The sequence below is a fragment of the Lissotriton helveticus genome, chromosome 1_1 (genome assembly GCF_964261635.1).
Source record: "Lissotriton helveticus chromosome 1_1, aLisHel1.1, whole genome shotgun sequence".
Classification (NCBI taxonomy): domain Eukaryota; kingdom Metazoa; phylum Chordata; class Amphibia; order Caudata; family Salamandridae; genus Lissotriton; species Lissotriton helveticus.
Genome location: NC_136057.1, coordinates 2,136,594,882 through 2,136,617,309, shown reverse-complemented (window position 1 = coordinate 2,136,617,309; position 22,428 = coordinate 2,136,594,882). Strand labels below are relative to the sequence as shown.

General features: G+C 48.2%; 1 protein-coding gene across 7 annotated transcripts in view; it reads right to left on the bottom strand.

Annotated features, from left to right (window-relative positions):
- The window catches only part of BRDT (bromodomain testis associated), a 2,808,714-nt gene that overhangs the window by 985,483 nt on the left and 1,800,803 nt on the right, over positions 1-22,428 (bottom strand). The window lies entirely within an intron of this gene.

The following is a 22,428-nucleotide window of genomic DNA, read 5'->3' as shown; positions in this document are numbered from 1 at the left end:
CATCTCTCACCATGGTTAGTGACAGTGCATGCCAGTCCAACCGAGGACACAGTTATCGTGCAACCGAAGAGGCATCAGTATCCCGGTCATCCCCGTCTCCCACATTTTCAAACATACCCAGTATGGTATACCAGTCCAGAGAAATTGGCTTTTTCCTCAGTCCCCTGTATTCCTCCCTCTGGAGTGCAACTCCCTCCGCCTTACCCCATCTCACCACTTCTGTTCTCCACAACTCCGGGTCAGGAGGCCTAGCCGACTTCCACCTCATAGTGATGGCACGTTTCGCAAGCAACAAAGCCAGATCCGCGAAGCGTGTCGCCACTGTCCTAGTGCGCTGTGAGGGCCCCAACCCCAGTAACGTGCCTTCCAATGTTTGGGATCGGGTCAATGCACCCGCTTCCTGGAGCGAATCATGGACCGTGGTCCAGTAGTACCCTAGTTTGGGGCATTGCCAAAGCATGTGTATTAGTGTTGCGTCCTCAGTGTCACACCGGGGGCAATTACTGTTAGCATCCGGAAACATCGTGTGTATGCGGTGTGGGGTCAGGTAGGCTCTGTGTAGAAGCATCGACTGAATAAACTTGAACTTGGGGTTTCTAGCCACTCTTTTGGGGAACTGGAGAATACGTTCCCATTCCTTATCCCTCAGGGGCCTACCAATATCTACTTCCCATTTTGCTCGGAGTGGCGACAGGTCGAAAGCCCTCCCCTTCTTGACACTAACAGTGAGCCACTTAGTAAGGTGTGCGCCCGTGCCCATAAGGTATTGCATGGTGATGAGAGGATTCGTAGCTGGCTCCAGTCCCCTAGGGGACCACTTATGCATGATATAGTGGCGAATGCTAGAGTGTAGCAGGAAGGTGCCCCCAGGGACTCCATGTGCAGCTCTAAAGTCTGCAAAGGACTGTAGGCGTTCATCCGCGAACAGGTCACCCACGTGTGACACTCCGGCGTCCTGCCATTGCTCCATCGAGGCCGTCGATAGCGTCCCGGTAGCCAATGGGATACCCAGGAGCGGGATCGTGGGGGCATAGGACGACTCAGGGGATGTGTACTTTAACGCCTTCCGCCAGTACGTTATCGCCAGTTTGAGGAGAGGGGGGGACATCCCTAGGTACAATTGAGTTAGGCAAAAGTAACGAGTGTAATCTCCCCAAATCATGATCCTTGTCCGACATGTTAATCTCATGAAGATTGCGGCCCGCCACCCAGAAGGCCAGCCATTGCAATTGACATGCATAGTTGTAGGCCCGAAAATCAGGCAAACCCATGCCACCGGCTTCAGATGGGAGCTGCAGCTTGGAGAGGCCCACACGCCTGCGGCCGTGCCCCCATACCAGTTCGGTAAGTAGAGAGTCCAGGGCCTTAAAGGTAGTTGCCGGGATCAGGTGTGGCAAGTTAGTGAAGTGGTAAAGAAGGCGGGGGAGCATCACCATCTTGGATATCGCCACTCTGCCAGGTATAGAGAGTGGTAGTGTGAGCCAGAATTGTATCTGCGACTTCAGTGCTCTAATGGCCCTCCCAAGATTACCGTCTATCATCTGATCTGCTTCCCTGTAAATCTGCATCCCCAGATATCTGAAGGTGACTTCAGCCATCTGGAACTCGTGAGGGGCGAAGGACAATGGAGTAGTCAGACCAGCGGCTGCAAATGTGAAGCCATATGATTTGGATTCGCTTATGGTCAGGCCTGAGATCGACCTAAAGACCTCAAACACCCGGGCAACAGGGCTCAAATCGCTCCTCAAGTCTCGAAAATATAAAATAATATCATCCGCATAAGCGGATACCATATGCGCCGTCCCTTGTCGCATAATGCCAAACCGGGGGGCCATTTGGCGGAGTCTACAGAGCATCGGCTCGAGGGCAAGGACAAATAGTAGGGGGGATAGTGGGCAGCCCTGTCTGGTGCCCCGAGCAATAGCGATAGGGACCGAAATATGACCTGAGGTGCGCACTCTAGCAGTGGGAGCTGTATACAGCAACCTGACCCAAACGAGGAATTCGGGGGGTATCCCAAATTTCGACAATGTGTCAAACATGTAATCCCATCTGAGGGAGTCAAATGCTTGTTTCAAGTCAAGTGAGATGCAGCCTTCAGAGCCCGTGTCTTCCCGATCACCGAGCATGAGCTGGGCTAGTCGCCTGAGGTTCATGGCTGTACTGCGGCCCGGGACAAAACCACATTGATCCGAGTGGACTAGTTGAGGTATATATTGTACGAGCCTTGATGCTAGTACCTTGCTCAATATCTTGGAGTCAGTATTGAGAAGGGACAGGGGTCTATAGTCACCCATCTGAAGCCCATCTTTGTTAGGCTTTAAAAGGGACGTGATCAACGCCTGCATAGTCGACTGCGGTAGGGTGGTCGTTCGCAGTGCTTCCAAATAGATAGCGTGTAATCGTGGGGCCAGTAGTTCTATGTACGTTGCATAAAAGTCGGCCGGTAGGCCGTCTGTCCCAGGGGTCTTACCCTTAGGAAGGGCGCGTATTGCCTGTTTGATTTCAGCTACGGTGATGGTGCGCTTAAGGTCCGCGATCTGCCCCTCTGTAAGTCGAGGCAGGGCTAAGTCCTCCGTAAAGGCCTCAAATGCGACCTCCGGAAGGGGCTGCGGGGGACTGTACAGTGCTGTATAGTATTCCCTGAACGCAGTGTTGATCCCAACCTGGGTGGTGACTGTATTTCCCGCTTGGTCCAAGATACTCAGTACGGGGTGGCTCACTGGTGAGTCCTTTAATAGGCGGGCCAGTAGGGGGCCAGCTCTATCTGCCTGTGTATGCTGCCTGTTCGTATATTCCCTAAAGTCTAGGAGCCTTAGGTCTTCCAATAGCTCTGCGTGTCGAATGTGTGCCTCCTGTAGTGGTGTGAAGGGCGCATTCGTGCCTGCAGCCTCACCTTCTAGGGAAGCCAGGGAGCCCTCTACCTCCTTCAATTGAGTAATTATCTCCCTCTTCCTGCCCATCCCAGTGGCCATTGCCGCCCCTCTAAGACAGACCTTAAATGCATCCCACTCCACTTGACGGGTGCTAGCAGTGCCCATGTTTGTGGAGAAATATGTTTCTATAGCGTCGGCCAGGGAGGCCCTGAACACTGAGTCCTCAAGAAGATCTGGGGACAGTCTCCAAGTAGGGATGGGGGCCAGACGCCTGCCCCATTGCCACGTGAGTTCCACAGAGCTATGATCGGACAGGGTTTTCCCCATGTGTTGTGCTTTAACAATTGTATCTGCTACAGAGCGGGAACAGAAAATGTGGTCAATTCTAGTATGAAGCTGGTGTGGTGGGGAGAAAAAGGTATATTCCCTTTCCTGTGAGTGCGTACTGCGCCATACATCAGTCAGGTCCCAGCCCTCAGCCCAACGAACAAGAGCATCTGCCTGTTTCCTACTCTCAGTCGCCTGCAAAGGGGGATGTGACCTATCCATCGCAACATCAAGCACAGCATTAAAATCACCCCCAATAAACCATCGATGACCAGCCCATCCTGACAGCACCTCATTCACTGTTAACAAAAACTCTGATTGATTAGAGTTCGGCGAGTAAACACAGCCAAATACTACAGCATCCCCGTCCAGCATCCCCCGTACAAATACATATCGGCCCTCTTTATCAATTCTATGCTCTAACATCTGAAAGGGGACAGAGCCACGGAACCAGATCGCCGCCCCCCTTGAAAATGCAGAATAAGAGGTAGCATATAACTGTCCCCTCCATTTTTTGCGCAGCTTAACTGCTTCAGAGGCGTTCAAATGCGTTTCTTGCAGGCATACAATTTGGGTTCCCCTGCGGTTGAGCTGGGCCAAAATTCTATGGCGTTTCTGGACTGCTCCCATGCCACGCACGTTCCAGGTGCACATTTGATAATTATTAAGCGGCCCCATATCCAATCATGTGGTGCGACCCTGTGAGACTCCCAGGGCCCCATGTCAGTTTTGCGCTAAGATAAGGTGAGTGTGTCGTGTAAACAAATAACCCCTTAACAAAAAGGTCCCCAAGCCAACTTGCCCGGGATCCAAACTGTGGTGCCCAACGTGGGCACAAGTCAATGGAGTCCATGTGCAGACCGGGGGGTGACAGGCCTCCTTCGACTGTCATTAAACGGTCTCCATAGTCTCAGTAGTCCTCAACAAAGCGTGGTCCCCACGCAACCCACCAATTGCGAATAGAGGGGGGGGGGGGGGGTATTCAAGTATACATTACCACCCGGATGGTATCATATATTCAGCAGATCAGAACTCCTCCGCCATTTGGGCTGTAACCTTCGGGAACAGCGGCAAGCTATCCATTGAGCCGGATACCTCCGTATGGGTGCCAGTGGTAGCGGAGCGCCTGTCGCTACGTGCGCTGGCGTCATGTGCCGCTAGGGCCTCCTCAGTGAGCTGCTGCCGGTGAGATGACGATGGGTGGTCTTCCATTCGAGCATCAGGAGGATGCGTCTTCACAGGGGGTCCATTGGAAGAGTGGAGACCCGGACCCGAAGTGTTGTGCCTTCTGTCAGTAGTGTCTCCGCGCTCGTTGAGGTCGTCCTCCCGGCGCACCCCGAATGGGTCCTGTGAGGTTGGCGGTATCAGGGTGACCTCCATCCATTCCTCTGCCTCTTCCGGCGACTCGAAGAAGTGGGATTTGTTGTCGTGCATGATTTTGAGCCGAGCAGGGAACAGCAGCGCATACTTCATATTTCTGTCCCGTAACTTGCGTTTGACACCCATGAATGTGGATCTGGCGCGCTGTACATTGGGCGTGAAATCAGGATAGACTGAAATGTTCTTATCTTCAAATCGTATCGGTGCCTTCTCCCTGGCTGCACGCAACACAGTGTCCCGGTCTCTGAAATGAAGGAGGCGCGCTATCAGAGGACGAGGGGGCGCCCCTGGTTTGGGGGGCCGGGGAGGCATCCGATGTGCCCTCTCCACGCTGTACAGCGCAGTGAGATCTGCTTGGCCTACTAGTTTCCGCAGCCAGTCCTCCACGAATTGGGTGGGGTTCCTCCCCTCGCTTCTCTCCGGTATGCCCAGTATGCGGACGTTGTTTCGGCGCGCACGTCCTTCTGCCTCATCCACTTTATCCCAGAGATGTTTAAGCTGTTTTTCCACTCCCTCCAGCCTCGTGGAATGCTCCGTCTGTTGAGGCACCAGGTCATTCAGCGCCAGTTTCTGCTCCGTCACTCGTTCCGCCAGTTTGTTATGGTCCGCCCTAAGTAGCGACAGGCCCGTCGCCATGTTGTCAATACGCGATTCCAGGGCCTCACGGGTCGCTCGTATCTCAGTAAGGATGAGGTCCAGTTTTGCATCCTGGGATCCTTTCCCAGTCGGCGGGATGATATCCGCGTTGGAGGAAGCCAGTGGGTCCTCGGAGCCCGTGGACTGCTGGTCCGTCGCAGCGCCTTGTCCATGATTCCTGCCCCTCGGCTTGCCCATGGCTCTTGTCAGCAGGGTGGCGTCGGAAAGGGCACAGCCGTTCGCCGCTGTCTTCTCCCGCGTCTACTCCGGGCGTCGGACTGTGGTCGTCGCAGGGCCAGGGAGTGGTGTTGTGCAAGGGTGGGAGCGGCACAGGCCAAGAGCCGGCATATAGCGCGAAGAATCTCTGTACTTGACGTCAGTTGTAGAACAGGTGGCCCATCCAGTGACGCCCCGAGTGCAAAGTCGACTGCAGGTACTCACAGTACAGATGAAGGAGGTAAGGTGGCCTCCAGCCAGCGTCCAGTGAATCGGCTGTACGCAGGAGCACCACAGAAGTCTGGGCCAACTTGCGGTGGTAGGTCTGCAGAACTGTGTCCCTCTCTCCCGCCTCAGCACCAGGCTAGTCGCTCCGCCAGTCAGGTCCCGCAGTCTACCGTTCCCTGCACCTATCTGGGCGCATCGTCCTCTGTAGGGGTACCGCACCACGTGGAATCCCAGGCGCAGATCAAGCAACCGACCAGTGTGTGGGCCAAAGAAGCTCCTCTCGTCCGGGCCCCAGTATCAAGATGGCGTCCAAAACAAACTGCCAATGTGGCCTGCAGGGGGGGTCCGGAGCCTGCGGCGCTAGTGTCCAATGTCCGCCGCTGTTCGCCACACAGTTCCGGTCGGCGCAGCAGGCAACTGGCATCCAGCCCTCCGCGAGGGTTCAGCAGGTCAGCCAGATAGGAGAGCCTCCGCTCAATATTCAGGGCACCTAGCAGGACGCCGCGTAGTGCTTCGCAGCGTAGGCTGGGGCCGAAGGGTCGCCGCACTCATAGGCCACCCCCCTACAAGCAAGTACTGCAGCCAATGCCTTCCCCAGGGGTCCGGCGCGGTGCCGGTTCCGCACAGGCCCGGGGATACTGTCCGTCCCGGGCGCGGAAACAAGATGGCGCCGGCCAAAGTAGTCTTCAGGACCGCAGTACCTGAGGAGGCCTAGAGGGGCCGGGTCCACAGCTCCGAATCCAGGCGACCGGTGTCGGTCACCCCGCAGTCTCAGCAAGCACCGCAGGGAACAGGCGCATCGATGATCCCGCAGGCGGGCAGCAATCCGGCAATCCGGGTAGGTGGATCTCTTACTTGGTCCGCCGTCCCCACAGAAGGGAGGCCGGACAGCGCTCAGCAGTAGATGGGGAGGTAGCAGGGTCTTCTTTGGGACAGGGCGCCTTGTCGTGTCCCGTGGCCTCGGCTGGTGTCCGTCACCGGACTCGGCTCCGGGTCCCGATCGGACCGCGCCAACCTCTATGGGGCAGGCCGGGCAAGCCCACCACTCGAGCCCGGGGCTTCCCTGTGTCCAATAGGCCTCATCCAAGGCCGATGTCGTAGCAAGTTCGTGAGGCGGGCAGAGCGGGCAAACACCGCTCCGCTGCAAGCAGAACCCCCCCAGGTACCTCCGTCACAAAAATCAGGTGGGCTGCAGATGGGGGTTTCAGGATATCCAGCAAGTATCGTGGGCTACGGACGGAGCTCAAGAACTATCCGTCCACCATCTTAGGCTCCAGGCCACGCCCCGCCTGACAAATAACCTTTAACCGTTGCCACAGCAATGCATTACAATGCTAGAGACAAGGAGAAAAGAAGAATATCCGATAACTGGACCTTTAAGGGTTGGATGAGCCAGAAAGAACACCAAACGGAAAACTTTTTCCCGCAGCCTGCACCGATTGGGTTAGTAGAGGAATGCTTGGCTGCCAAAACCACATTCACTGCTTCAGGAGGGGAGATTGTTGGACATCAACTATCGCCTCTTAATCTCCCAGAGGTTTAAGTTGTGCAGATCTTTGCCCAGCTGTTGTGACAAAAAGTCCTCCCGAAGAGGCAGCAAAATCAGAGGACAGGTGCCCGTGGCTAGAAGTTCTGGGTACCATACTCCCCTGGCCTAATCTTGAGCCAATAGGACGACTTGGGCCCAGTCGTTCCTGATCTTTAGAAATTTGGGAAGGAGTGGTCGAGGCAGGAAGGCATACAGGAGTCCGTCCCGCGCGACATTCTAATTGAAAGGTATCTCCAAGTGAGAACGGTTTGGGAGCATCAATATGCAAAAGTTTAGACACTGTGCATTCTCGGTGGTGGCTAAAAGCTCACGCCAGGGTCCTCCCATTGTGAAAGGATGCCCTGTGTAACCTCTATGTGTAGTGGTCATTCATGATCAACTAGGCAATTCCAGCCGAGTTTGTCCACTCTGGCACTTAAAGATCCTAACAGGTGCTGAACAATCCGGGAGGTTCCCTGATGACTCCTGACCGTTCCAGAGGTATACAGCCTCCTGGTACAGGGCCTAACATCTCCGCCTTGTTGCTTAAATGCATGGCAACTGTGTTGTTTGAGCAACCCTGTATCTGTTCTTACTTGAAGGACAGAAGGAAGGCTTTTAGTGCCATGAAATGAAATGAAAATGAAATGAAAAAGAAGCTTCTAGAGCGCACTGCGGCCAAGCGGCTTCCTGGCGCTAAGGAACACAACCGTATCTGCCAAGGGGTCCGGGGGAATTAGCCAGGGAAAGCCTGAAGAAAGAAGAAAGTTTTGAGAGCTTTACGAAAGTGTGAGAAGATAGGAATGGAACGAATAGAGAGAGGGAGAGTGTTCCAGATCTGGGGAGCCCGCACCGAGAAGCGGGTGCCTCCGGTGCGGGATTTGCGGAAGCGGGGAACGTGGAGAAGAGAGAGAGAGAGGACGAGCGAAGAGAACGGCAAGGGGCATAAGAAGAGATTAAAGAATTGATAAAGAGAGGGGCAGAGCGGGCATGCGCCCGAAAAGCCAAACAGGCAAGTTTGAACTGGGACCTGAAGTGAACGGGGAGCCAGTGAAGGGATTTGAGGGCAGGAGTGATGTGGGAGAACTTAGGGAGACGGAAAACAAGACGGGCCGCCTGGTTCTGGATGGCCTGGAGCCGGCAAGTTTCGTAGGCCGGAATGCCTACGTACAGGCCATTTCCATAATCCAGGCGGGATGTGATAAGGGCAGAAATGATGGCTTTGAGGGCATCAACAGAAAAAAAAACGGGAAATTTTACGAATGAGGCGGAGGGAAAAAAAACAGGAGGAGACAACGGAACTGATGTGCGCATGCATAGAAAGATCATTACTGATCTTGATGCCCAAGGTCCGAACAGAAGAAGCTGGGGAGGGGGGAGGACCGAAGGAAAGGGGCCAGTGAGCGGAGGACCAGGGGTTAGAGGGACCACCAGTGAGAACAAGCTCTGTCTTTTCAGGGTTGAGCTTCAAATGATTGAAGCTCATCCATTGGGATATAAAGACAAGAGTAGAGCTAAGCTTGGGGAGAGAGTGAGTAGGAGAAGATAGATCAAAGACGGTCGGAGATACAAACTGTCGGAGACCAGAGTCCTCTGAACTCTACCTCCCTTAAATAACTTACCCAACCCAGAAGTTATTCATCTATCAAGAACATTAGACATGGGTAGGGTAGGGAGATGGTGCTGCCACTGGTCCACCTGCAGTCCAGCAGCCACCACTGCAAATCTTTTGCAGCCTCCTCCAACACCGGGCTGGAATCGGAGCGGTTCCCTCAGTGTTAAGCCACTGAGATTACAAATCCAACTGTAGAGCCTGCGTGTGCCACCTGGTGTGGTCCACCATCAGGATGCCGGACGCATCATTGACGATCTTACGGATATTCAGGTCAAGGGTTGAAAAATCGTGAACACATCCACAATGTCCTGGATTCGTTGAGGGAGAGGGAAGGCTTTAAATAACACCATGTCCAAGATGGCACCAATGAAATGGAGCCTCTGTGAAGGAGTCAGGTATGACTTTGGCACATTGAGAATCCCAGCAATGTCAAGAGACTGGACATCACCTGGAGTGGTCCATGACTGTGTGGCAAACCTGCCTTCAAGAGCCAGTCGTCAAGGTAGGGGAAGAATGGTATTCTCAACCTCTGAAGATGGGCAGCAACCATCACTTTCGTAAACACCTGATGGTAAGGCGAAGGGGAGCATGAGAACTGAAAGTGCTTGTGTCCTACTAAGAACTCCATGTAGCATCTATTAAACTGCTGAATGACATCAGTTGCCCGGATCCAGAGTAAACAGAAATTGGATTAAACTAAGCATCTAGAACTTGCCCATCATGAGGAAAAAGTTTAGAGGGCAAAGATCTAGAATAGGACAAAATCCTACATCCTCCTTTTGCACCAGAACGTAACAGGAGTAGCAACCCATCCCAACTTCTGATGCCTGCACCCTCTCTACAGTTCCTTTCTCTAAGAGAGCTTGAACCTCTTTTCAGGGAAAGGACACTGAGTAATTCATTGCCCATGGGTGCTTGGAGGCTGTTGGAGTGATCCCTAACATCTGCCTCAAAAGGCGTGAGAGGTCTGTTGATATTGAGACATGGCCTGACATTGCCTCTGCTGTAAGCTTCTTCTGAAGCCTTTAAAGGGTGAGGAAAATGATATTTTGCCTGACCAAAAAAAAATGTCCACTACATACACCCTATGTTACATTCATGTGCATGTCACCCATGCATATTTCTCGTAGTGGCCTGAATCACTAGGCCTCTGCAAACATGTCCTGCAAGTCAAGTCATCAAAGTCTCCCAAACGTTAAGCTAAAATAAAGGCCCATGTATTTTGCATTCTGCATTGTGCATTTTTAAATAAATATCGTACTGAGCCCTTTATTTTATTGTGGTTGAACCACTTTCTGAACTTCTGCCAAGACAGTGTTATGAATAACAGTTATCTGTTTTGCTGTACAGAGTGGCATCCCTGCCCGGTGAGGAAATGTAAACAGAACCCGTTCGCGACAGATAAGGCCTAGCTCTCTGTCTCAGCCCCCATGCAATGAACGGAGAAATATATGCTTTTCTGATTCTTAGTGGTGAACAACCTTTTGCTTCAGACAATACATCCCCTATCATATCAGATTGTACAAGATGTGCTTTTCGCCCTGACACAAGAGATGTCTCTGCTAGGTCGAAAGTCAGCTCTCTTCCCAGTTACACGTCAGTTGCACGCCATGCTCAAAGTTGCACAATTAGGGCAGAGTTCCAGCTGGTCATGCAAACTCCTCCCCTAAGTACCCACCCACCTATGACATCTACCTATCATCTACCTATGACTCATCAAGTGTACGCCCACATGCTCTTATCTCTTTCTTTCTTGCTCGGCCTGGAGCGCTCCTCCCTATGTACAAGGAGAAAATTGTATATATGCTGTTCATTGTTATTGAATGTTAGATTACTCTTCCTGAACCTCAGTGGTGATGGAACATATTCTCCCTTTGACTCGAGTTATTGGAATAAAGCCCATTTTAACTTGGACACCACGGATCCTGTCTCTCATTTGATGCATGATATTTGGTAAATGCCTAGAAATTCTGCCAGGGTAATATTTTATTTACGACATTAATTGACGCCCGAATAGGCACATGTCCCTTTCCCCACTCGCCGGAGTTTGTAGGTCTAGTCTTTGCCCCCTTCCACAGCCGTGACGGACTTTAAAGTGTACACGCCATTGGGATTACCCGCTACTCCCTCAGGCCCAGGAGGAGGACGGACTGCGACCAGGCATCCATGTGAGGCGGTGAGGAAAGCGGATCGTCTCAACCCAGAGCCCAGCCCATGAGAGAGCAAGGTCCGAGGTCTCCAGAGGTCCACCTGTTCCAAGGCGCATGCGTAGAAGTCCGAGGCCTTCAAGTTTCAAGATTCTGCTTCCCGGTGAGTACCACTATGGGGAATGCATCAAGATTAAAGACGTGCCCATGGTAAACGTGGGTGCGGTAAAGACGTGTCTCATTCACGTGAGACCGGTAAAGACGTGCCCATGGTAAACGTGGGCGCGGTCAAGACGTGTCTCATTTTTGAGACCGGTATGGTTGTACTGTATTTCAGTGCATAAAGTGTTTCAAGTACATGTTTAGCTCTCTGTATCAGTTTAGGTTGTAACTGTTTTAGTGTTTAATATTTGTTTGTGTGTGAATGATTGATTGTTTCAGTCTATTTTCGTGAATATTGGTTTCAAACATGCCACTGTTTTCAAAGTTACGTCAGATAGGGACCAGAAAAGGTATACTAGAAGAACCAGTTAACATCCCGCCTAGAGACACACCTGGTCATTATATGTATAATAAGCATGGGCTAGACGCCATTTTGTTTTTAGATTTATGGGTAGACTACACCAAGGACCTGGAGGAAAAGTATAGATGGCCAATCTCGGGTACATGGGATCCTGAATGTATTATGAGGGTGGAGGAAGCACTATGGAAAAAGAAGTCAAGACCCTCTCAGAAAGATGCCATCGAATTGTGGCGCAAAGAGTCACATAGGAGAACAGAGAAAGAATTGAATAAAGCAGATAGAACTAGACAAGCTGGGGAAAAAGCCAGAGAAAAGGAACTGCGGGAGGAGGGGGAACGTGTCAAAACAGAACAGACTGATAGGGAAAGAAACGCCGTTGTTAATGGTATTTATCCCGTTCTGTCAGAAGAACTAGCTAAAGTGACCACCTCAGAAAGATCCAGTAGGTCTCGAACGCCACCACCTGTACCATATAGAGTACATAGAATAAAGCCGACAGCATCTGAAGCATTCATTTCCTCGTATCTAGACGAGTCCCTTCCAGACTACGTTAATGCAGGTTTTCCTCCACCCCCAGCAGCAGATCAGCTCCAGCAACTTCAGCAGCAGCTAGCAAAAGATGACGTAGGTCCAGGGGCAGTGGGAGGGGTGCCTACTGTAGATGCAGCCATTCCATTTTGTGTATATGATACAGAACCAGGAAAGGGTTCAATGGTCGTGATTTCACGTAGACTAAGACAAGCTGTTGCATATCTAGAGAGATTACCAGACATGAAAGATCACCTAGATAGCATGTATCGTTTTATTAGAACGGGGGAGGGACCAGATAGTATAGCACAAGCCATGGCACAGAGAAAAGTAGGGGTTATGAACTATGTCTTACGTTTTATTATTAACTGCCTGATCAGGGAACAGGACGAAGGGGACGGAGATGTAAAAGCAGGATTGATAGAATGGAGTGATCACATAGATGCCGGTAGACATGAGAAACAGGGACAGATAGATGCCATGTACAAGAAAATACGAAAGGAAATAATAGAAAGGCACAGAAAAGAGTCTGAGGAAAATGGTGAGTTATCAACAGAAGAAGTAGATGAACCAAAAGACAAGATTAATTATGTAGGAAAAGCGCGACAGTTTGACAGACCCAAGTGCCTTGATTACCGTAAACAGGGGCCAGCTATAAAAGAAAGGTATTCCCTTGAAGCATTATTCCAGGCTACTGAAAAAGCACTGAAACAATGGATAGGGAGTGAGAGACCTCCCACACAACACGAAATAGAGTTGGCCCGGTCAGCCACCCAGTGGGTGTCCAATGCCAATATATATAGCAGTGATATAGTGGCTCAGACTTTCTTAAGCCTTCCACCGAACGAACAGCGTTTGGCTGGTATTTACATGGTTCAACACTTGATAACGTTGTATAAAAGTCAGCATTCTGATCCTGGTCACTTGCATAAAATACTTGACGACATTTTACTAGATAGATGGACAGGTTTAGGTACTGAATTAATTAATGTAATCCTGGATCAACGACATAAGTACATAGATTCTCTGACTACATACATGCCTCCAGTCTTACACCATGACAGACATAACGTACACATAGACAGACTGAACCCCCTACGAGAGGTTCATCCCGTTAAGAATGCGGCCAATGAGTTACAACGAGTGTATGTTTACACCCCCTTAACGAAATTAGAGATTCTTGAAATGAAAAAGATGTTGCCTTGTCATGATAAAGACCCAGGGGGATTTCACCGTGAATTAAAAGACATCCTCCGCATAGGAGATTATACATACGCTGACATTCTGAAGCTATTAAAAGTACTGTTACCTGCAGGGATTTATGAAAAGCTTAAGGAAAAAGACTGGGAAGTGGGTGAGAAAAAGTTAAGTTGGGATGCATTGGAAACAGAAGAGAAGGGCAGGCTCCCAGGAGTTGGTCTTGGAGATAGAGCTAGAGAACTACCTGAATTCCTGATACAAGTTTTGCCAAGATTATTGATTACTAAAAAGGAAGATTGGGATGCCATTTCAGCATGTAAACAAAAGCAAGACGAGGACACTAGTGATTTCTATTCTAGATTTGAGAAATGTTTTACTATTAATAGTGGCCTTAAGCCTGGTAGCGAGTCATTTCCACATCTTTTTGTGAGCAAATTAGTAGAGAATTCCTTACCCCAGATCAAGAATAGAGTACTGAAGGTTGAGAGTACTTGGCAAGCAAACAGCCCTTCACAAATGTTACAGATGCTACAGTATCATCAGAATAGGATCAGAGAAGAGCAGGATCATGAAAAGAGACGCATGAAAGAGACAAAAATGAAGGTGCTGGTTGCCCAGACGGTACCGGCGACTTCAAACAAACATAACACGACACCTGTCAAAGGGAACTGTAATTATTGCAAACAACCAGGTCACTTTGTAAAGGACTGCACTGTTCTGAAACACAACATTGCTACAGGCAAGACAAAAGAGCGACAGTACACTCCTAGACAGAATAACACGCAACAGAACACGCAACAGACAGTAGCGAATTATCCTCCACCACCGCCTGTTCATGCCACACCACAAATGTATCAGCACACACAGTCTGACTATCCAGAATATCAACAGTTCTCATGAAACAGCCTCGAGAGGGAAGTAGGCTTGCCCCTTATTGAGGTTCCTGTAGATCAAGAGGGTCCGTATGTACATAGTCGTGTTCTAGGTCAGGATCGAAAGTTTCTGATTGACACAGGGGCAAGCAGAACTACCATCAGTCATGACGAGGTTCCAGGGGCACCTCTCTCAGGCTCACAGAATGTTTCCCTGGGATTTTCAGGAAAGCCTATTGTTAATGAAGTGTCTAAACCAGTCTCCCTAGGGGTTGGTCCACTGTCACGTACCACTGACTTGCTACTTACTAAGTCATGTCCAGAAAACTTACTTGGTATGAAGACATTAAAAGATCTAGGAGCAGTTATCTGCTGTTCTCCAGAGGGAGTACGCCTGTTCTTACGTGATTTTAAGGGACATTATGTACTGACTGATTTTGACCACAGACTCAAGAACGTACCACAGATCCTGTGGGCACAAGGACCGACTGATGTAGGTTACATGGACATTACGCCTCACCATGTCACACTCAAAGCAGGAGTAGTACTTCCACGTATTAGACAATACAAGTTACCACCTGACGCCGAAACAGCATTACTGAAAATAGTTGACGAATTTATTGCACGGGGGGTAGTGGTAGAGACAGTCTCAAATGTATGTAACTCGCCTGTCATTCCTATCCTTAAAAGATCTGATCCTAGTGTATTGCCAGTGTACCGATTGATTATTGACCTGCGAGAATTGAACAAATGTGTAGTACCACAATATCCAGTGGTGCCAGACATTTCTTCATTATTGACTGCTATTGATTCAGAGGCTACTTACTTTACTGTTATCGACTTAAAGAACGCTTTCTTTAGTGTTCCCATTCACCCAGACAGCCAGTACCTGTTTGGATTTTCATTAAGAGGTCTAGCTTTGTCTTTACACGAGCTCCTCAAGGTTTTACAGAAAGCCATAGTATTTACAGTCAGGCACTAAAAAGACAGCTAGACAGCATTCACATGCCTTCCAACACTGCGTTACTACAGTATGTGGACGATATCCTGATTACGGCACGTTCAGAAAAAGAATGTGAAAATGCATCACTGACAGTCTTACATTTTCTGGCTGACAAGGGGCACAAGGTGTCCCCTTCGAAGTTGCAATTCTGTGAAAAGCAAGTAGTGTACCTAGGACACTTGCTTTCCAAAGAGGGGAGACAGCTAACACAAGCACGTATACAGCTCATTGCTAACCTTTCACAACCCAAGACACAAAAGGAAGTACGTGCCTTTATTGGCCTCACTTCATACTGTAGGCAATGGATTCCCCAGTATGCCTTTCTAGCCAAACCACTCATACAGTTAACTACACAGGAGGCAGGGGGGGCTGTCCTCCCTTGGACACAAGAACACACCTTGGCATTTGAGGAATTAAAAAGAGCTTTATGTCAAGCGCCAGTGTTAGCGACTCCATGTTACAGCAAACCTTTCATGCTTTTTGTAACTGAAAGAGAAGGAACAGCCTTATCTGTTCTCACACAAGATCAAGCAGGAAAACACAAGCCTTGTGCTTATTTTTCTAGCACACTAGACCCAGTGGCCCAGGCTCTGCCTGCATGCCTGAAATCAGTTGCAGCAACAGCCCTAGCCATAAGACAAAGTGACTCCATAGTGCTGGGTCACCCTCTGACAGTACAGGTCCCACATGCAGTGGAGGTACTCTTAAACAGAACACAAACACAACACTTGACTGTAGCAAGACTGACAGGATATGAACTGACATTATTTCAACCACACATAGAGATCAGACGTTGTAATATTCTGAACCCTGCAACACTTTTGCCCTCAAGTACAGTAAATGCACCATCACATGACTGTGTGGAACTCATGAATATAGTGACAAAGCCAAGACAAGACCTGACAGATATTGCACTTTCAGACCCAGACTTAACGCTCTATGTAGATGGATCATGCATGAGAACGAGTGCAGGGGAGTTAGTAGCGGCCTATGCTGTGACCACTGATAAAGAAGTCATAGAGACACAGAAAATAGACACATTGTCAGCACAAGCAGCAGAGCTCATCGCTCTGACACAAGCCTGCATAAGAGCTAGGCACTTGAAAGTAAACATTTATACTGATTCGCAATATGCCTTTGGCGTTGTTCATGATTTCGGGGTACTATGGAGGGAGAGAGGTTTCCTGACCTCCCATGGGACCAAGATTCAGCATGGCCAGCTTATTCAAGCCCTGTTAGAAGCCATACATTTACCTACAGCCATTGCTATCCTGAAGTGCAAAGCTCACACCAAAGTTACAGACACCATTTCCCAGGGTAATGACCTGGCAGATCGAACAGCCAAACTTACAGCCCAGACACCAACAGACACGACAAGGACAGAGGTACCATTACTGACAACATGTATGACAGTCAGGGATCCCACTCAAGACGTACTCGACATACAGACACATGCCACTGCAGATGAGATAAAGAAATGGACTGAACAAGGAGGGGTCCAGACTGACCAAGGTTGGATGACTAAGGGAAAAGGCACATGGTTTCTCCCAGATTCCATGGTACAAATGATCATTAACACAGCCCATAGTCCAGCACACTTAGGAGAAAAAGCAATGTTAGACAGCTTACAGAACATCTGGTTTAACAAGCACATGCGTGCCGCAGCGAAGCAGAAAGTACGAACATGTATGATCTGTTGTCAGTTCAATCCAGGTAAAGGCATCCCGGTGGAACAAGGCGGATTTCATCCTCCTGACCACCCTTTTGAGGTTCTCCAGATGGATTATATCCAAATGGACAGATGTAGAGGTTACAAGTATGTCTTGGTGGTAGTGTGTGCACTATCTAGATGGACAGAAGCTTATCCAGTTCCAGATTATACTGCTGTAACAACAGCCAGACAGTTAGTGCGCGAGTATTTCCCCAGGTATGGATTACCTCGGGTGGTCTATTCAGATAACGGCCAGCCATTCTCCTCTGAATTAATGAAACAAGTGTCCCTTCTGTTAGGTTACACATGGAAGTTCCATTGTGTCAGACACCCAGAAGCAGCTGGCCTTGTAGAAAGACATAATCAGACCCTCAAGACAAAATTAGCAAAGGTCTGTGCAGAGAAAGGCGTGGATTGGATGGTAGCCCTGCCGGTTGCCCTCTTTTACATGCGTATGTTAGCACATTCCAGAACAGGCCTATCTCCGTATGAAGTGGTTTTCGGTAGACCGCCAAATATGTGGGGTACGCCTATGCCCAGAAAGATAACTGATGTTGACAGTAACATGCTGACAGATTACCTGGCTTCCTTGATGTCTGCACTACTCTCTTGTCGTTCACAGGTTGCTGCCGCCTTCCCTGACAACACCCAGGTCAAGGAACACGCCATAGTCCCAGGGGACTATGTGTGCATCCGGAATTTTGATCGTTCCAGCCCCCTCGAGCCGCGCTGGAAGACCCCGAAGATGGTGCTTCTTACCACGAGGACCGCACTGAAAGTGGAGGGACGCAAGAGCTGGATCCATGCCCATCACGTTAAGCGCTATTTTGGACAATGTGGAACATTCGAAAAGAACATTGACTTTAATGACACAACAGACTTTGTGCCGCCTTTGCTTGAAAAGACCCCTCAGCAAGAGTATAGGTCCAAGCTTAGATCTAGTAAGTCAGACGTAGTTTAATTGTTTAAGCCCACCCAGTGGTGAATCGGTTAGACCAGTTTCTGACATGTATAAGATCACATATGAGAATAGCAAGATGAGAGATTGCAAGACACTGCAGATACTGCAAGACATTACGCAGCAGATGGATTGTTACCTTGATTATTATTTGATTCTGTGCATTGTTATAATCGGTGTTAGTTTATTGCTACATGTTTTCTTTTTCATTTCCTCACATATACATTCATCCAGTATGCATACGTGACCAGCCAGACCAGCAATGCAACTGAGTGCTTGGTATGTGGCCAACTACCCCCTTATCAGAAAACAAAGGGAGTTCTGCCGAAATAGATTTAGGAAAACACGCCCATTGGATAACATGGCAAATCGCACCTCCGCACAAGACATGCTTTTTCCTCCACTTCCACAGCTCAGATCCTTTTCAAATTTGGCATCACAGTAGTCCAAGCGATGCCCTACATCCTCACCAAAAAGCAGCCGAATCCCTCCACTGGAACGGGTACGAATTTCCGCTCATAAACACGCCCCCCCGAAAACGCCAAACAACGCCAAAATCCCTCAACACCTTGTTAAGCAGCATGTTAAAACAAAACATCTTCAAAACGTTCCCTCCAAGCACTTGTAAGAGATCCAGCTCTCTCCTGCCTAACGTAATGACAACATACTCTGCACAAACCATGACCACATGGCGCTATTCACAAGCCATATTTACAAGAAACTCAGCAAGTTATAATAATGACATGCTCTTCATAAACCATATTTTCAAGGAGCTATTTACAGGGAACTTCAGTCTCAGAAGGACTTTCTTCTTTCAAAACGTCACGCCATACCTATTTCATTTGCGGTCAGACAGCTTATGTACATCTGCCCTTAGACTAGGGTGGAACTTGTTATATAGCAGACAGAAACAGCGTGGGAGCAATATACAGATTTCAACAAAGGTTTCTTTTTCTTTGTTGGCCCCGTCCAAAATAGTAAACTGCTACGCAAATTAACAAGAACCCTTGAAGCAGTAGTGAATGTGACTGCATCTGCCCTGGCGACTTGATCCAGGAGCAGTTTGCCATGATACTATCACTGTCTGCAGTGTGGCCTGGCGAAATGATTCTGTATGATCAGCTATACCGGTCTCATGAATATAGATGTATCCTGAAGGGTTATGTAGTTGACAAGGAGGGAATGAGGAAAATGATATTTTGCCTGACCAAAAAAAAATGTCCACTACATACACCCTATGTTACATTCATGTGCATGTCACCCATGCATATTTCTCGTAGTGGCCTGAATCACTAGGCCTCTGCAAACATGTCCTGCAAGTCAAGTCATCAAAGTCTCCCCAACGTTAAGCTAAAATAAAGGCCCATGTATTTTGCATTCTGCATTGTGCATTTTTAAATAAATATCGTACTGAGCCCTTTATTTTATTGTGGTTGAACCACTTTCTGAACTTCTGCCAAGACAGTGTTATGAATAACAGTTATCTGTTTTGCTGTACAGAGTGGCATCCCTGCCCGGTGAGGAAATGTAAACAGAACCCGTTCGCGACAGATAAGGCCTAGCTCTCTGTCTCAGCCCCCATGCAATGAACGGAGAAATATATGCTTTTCTGATTCTTAGTGGTGAACAACCTTTTGCTTCAGACAATACATCCCCTATCATATCAGATTGTACAAGATGTGCTTTTCGCCCTGACACAAGAGATGTCTCTGCTAGGTCGAAAGTCAGCTCTCTTCCCAGTTACACGTCAGTTGCACGCCATGCTCAAAGTTGCACAATTAGGGCAGAGTTCCAGCTGGTCATGCAAACTCCTCCCCTAAGTACCCACCCACCTATGACATCTACCTATCATCTACCTATGACTCATCAAGTGTACGCCCACATGCTCTTATCTCTTTCTTTCTTGCTCGGCCTGGAGCGCTCCTCCCTATGTACAAGGAGAAAATTGTATATATGCTGTTCATTGTTATTGAATGTTAGATTACTCTTCCTGAACCTCAGTGGTGATGGAACATATTCTCCCTTTGACTCGAGTTATTGGAATAAAGCCCATTTTAACTTGGACACCACGGATCCTGTCTCTCATTTGATGCATGATATTTGGTTAATGCCTAGAAATTCTGCCAGGGTAATATTTTATTTACGACAAGGGGCCCTGGGAAACTGCAGTGCAGGTGGTGCTAGGCTGAGGGAGTGCGTTGTTACCTTGCTCTCTTTCAAATGCTCCAATGCAGAGCCTGTCTTGTCTCCAAAGAGTTCTGGTGCTGTCAAAGGGCATATCCTTAAGTGATTGTAGGACATCACTCAAGAATCCCTGCGGTGGGAAGAAGGATAGCCATGTTTTGACTTCTTGTGCTCCTTTTTCTTCAACTTACATGAGTACTTGGGAGCATGAGGATGACCTCTCACAGGAACGGACTAAGAAATAAAAACACCACTGCGTCCTCCACTTTTACCCGAACCAGGCCTTTGAGCCTTTCTGCAGCGCTCAGTGAAGTAGAGCTTGGCCCCACTGTTCCGGATGGCCTTCAGGTTCATCCAAACACAGTTGCTGCACAATTCACAAAAGTCACAAGGGAGCTCGGTCACCAGAGAAAAACCTTGTGAGGATCCTTCCTGGACTGCAGTTTGTGACAATCCTTGCAAGGTTTAAAACCAGTTGTTTTGCAGGAAGAGATGTTCCTTGTACATTGGAAAAAACAGAGATGTTTTGGAAAAGAACTTAGTGAGGTGACAGAAATCGAAGGATCAAGCTCTGGATACGTGTTAAAAGGCACAGAAAGAAAGTAACTGATATCAACGAGAGTAGCAGGTGGATATATATTGGTCTTGACGTAACTTCTGGGTCAGGACCGAACAGATATGGATCCGTATGACACCACCTACTGAATCACAAGAGAATTGCTGAGAACATTTTCAGGATCCAGTCTGGCGCCTGTGGACATTCAAAAGGTGAGCTATATGTGGTTAGAAGTATCCATGAGACATCTAATTCTTTATCACTGCTTTCAGCACTAAATGGGAATTAAGTAAAATATAATTAAACATTAGTCTTTGACCTCTAAACTCGTCTTCTTTTAGTCTCATTCCGCAGGGCTGAACACTGCCAAATAACTTTAGCATCAGAGAGGAAAGCTTAGGTTTCCAAGTATGGCACACACTGATCAGAACTACATTAACATTTGGCGACATCAAAGTACAAGTTGGATGCCATAAATAACACAGTAAGACAACTGAGTCCCGATGATATGGGGTAGAATCATTACAACGCTATGGCAAAGCTGGTTCTTTTGTACAGAATGAAGTCCCTTATTTGTAGATTACAAGACGTCTATTTATGACTTAAAATTGGAAAAGCTAGCCTCCCTTAAACAAATAATCCAGAGAACGCAAGCTCAAACGTTTGCTACCACTTTTAAAGTATTCTCACATGAGGCGTTTAAGTAGCTCAATTTCCACTGTACAAAATCAATCAACACCTCCCCAATTCTTATAAAGAATCATACTGGCTGTGATAAGGAAAACCTGTCCTGGACATATTCCTTCTCTACCACAGCACTGTATATAATAAGATGGTAGGGAATGGTTTAAACTGTGCATGAACATCAGCCTGTGGAATGTGACAGGATTGTCATCATAGTTTATCCAGAACAAGCTTTTTGTTTCTTTTTAGGGGTGCCCTCAGTAAATGCTTGAGAAGGCTGGTGATATGTTCTTTTACTTTTTGCATTTCTTGACTACGTATGGTAGGTCGTTGCTTTATGTGCAGCATTGGACTCTTGAAATGTGAGCTTTTCTGTCATACACTGTGATGTGTTTGCAGTTACTTGTCGGTCATGTATATGCTGGGGACCTATAGGGGTACACTGATAATAGTATGAGTAAAATGGTCTTACTTTATCACATTGATACGGTGAGGGCTAGCATACAGAACACTCATCAGTGGAGCCAAAGAAGCATCTGTTCCATACAGGTGGGAAAAAAACAGACCTGGGGGGTGGGCCTAAATTCCAATTCAGCAAGGTACATGTTTATTATCCATAGAATAGATAGCTAGTACTACGTCTGACTTTTCTTACATTAGTAGATTCTGAGAGAAAGATAGCGGATGATGAATCCTAGGGACATTGTGCTTACAGTTAGGGTTTAAATGTATTCAGTCCTGTGTTAGTGAGCCAGTCTCTGATTTTAGCTTACTTTGTTGGGTTTAGTTTGAGATAGACACTTAATACTCATGCTTGAATGAGGTCACTGCAGCATTTGAGCTGCGATAATCATATTTATGGAAAATCTCGGCATTGTTTAAGATCAGTATACTGATGACTTACTGGATAGGTTGAGGACCAGGAGGTCGATGAGCAAGGATACCAGGGATACTGCATATCGGTAATAGTCATGATATCTAGAGGCACCCATGTGGATGAACTGTGTCACTTACAAATATAAGTAGTCAACTAAGGTAGCACTGTCTCTTCAAGTCCCATGTACAAAGACAGGATGTTGAGAGATGTGAAGACAGGATAGCCACATACTGTGTGTGCTAAAAAAGGCAGAACCCACAACCTGCATGGTTCCGCAGCTGTATAAGCATGCTCAGAACCTGGATTGGTAATTGCAAAGGAAGGAATTATTCAAAATAGGCAGTTTGTAACTAGAACAGTTGGAAAAGTGGTGGTAACA